Below are 857 nucleotides of genomic sequence, written 5' to 3'. Positions count from 1 at the left end.
TTGTTCACCACAAGACTAGTAATGTGCACTAAAAAAGTAAGTAGGTTATGACGTATTTTTCAACAATCATTTTTAATACCACTGGCATCACATACTGTATACTGCCAAATCTAAAAAAAAAATTGTCCATCCATTTTTTCAAGGCAATCATTATTTCAAGCTTTGAAATAGGTTTAATCTAAGCTTTCTAAAAAGACACATTCACTTTATATGATGAACAGATTTTAATATAGGCTTTTATTTACATAATTTATTGATCAATTACCATTACAAAAATCTCAATCTTAAACATTTGCTCATTCTGTGTATTTGCGTCTTTAAAATAGGGTAGCTTTGTTGGAAAGGCTTACTGCACAAGGTGATTTCAAATTTGATTTCAAACTGAATTTAATTTACAAAAAAAGACAAGTACACAGTCAGTAATACAATTATAAAACCAATTACCTCAATTCAGTTTGAGGTGTTCAAAACATGACAACACTGATTTTTTTTATAAGCAGTGATTTAAGAGCCATATATGTGGTTTATTTAGATAAATGGAACATCAGATGGCTTTGACCTGCAATGACTGTACAATGTAGTGATGCAGTTAGACAGACTAGGATATTTATATGTACAAATCAGACAAATATCCCATTCCAAAACATTTCTAGCATACACTTACATTGTAAAGAAATTAAAGTTCCATCTTTGATTGTTGAAAGACTTTCTGGTGCATTTCACTTACAGCCAATAAGATTTCTAGTAGGATTTTCATCTGTAAGGTGTGGATCTATTCTGAATGGTTGATAACTTTTAACAAAGTTTAATCTAGGAGCAAAGAGAAATAATTTCTACTTTAAAAGCACAGAGAGATT

This window comes from Sinocyclocheilus grahami, unplaced genomic scaffold (genome assembly GCF_001515645.1).
Source record: "Sinocyclocheilus grahami isolate Dianchi unplaced genomic scaffold, SAMN03320097.WGS_v1.1 scaffold2590.1, whole genome shotgun sequence".
NCBI lineage: Eukaryota > Metazoa > Chordata > Actinopteri > Cypriniformes > Cyprinidae > Sinocyclocheilus > Sinocyclocheilus grahami.
This window is presented reverse-complemented; position numbering follows the sequence as displayed.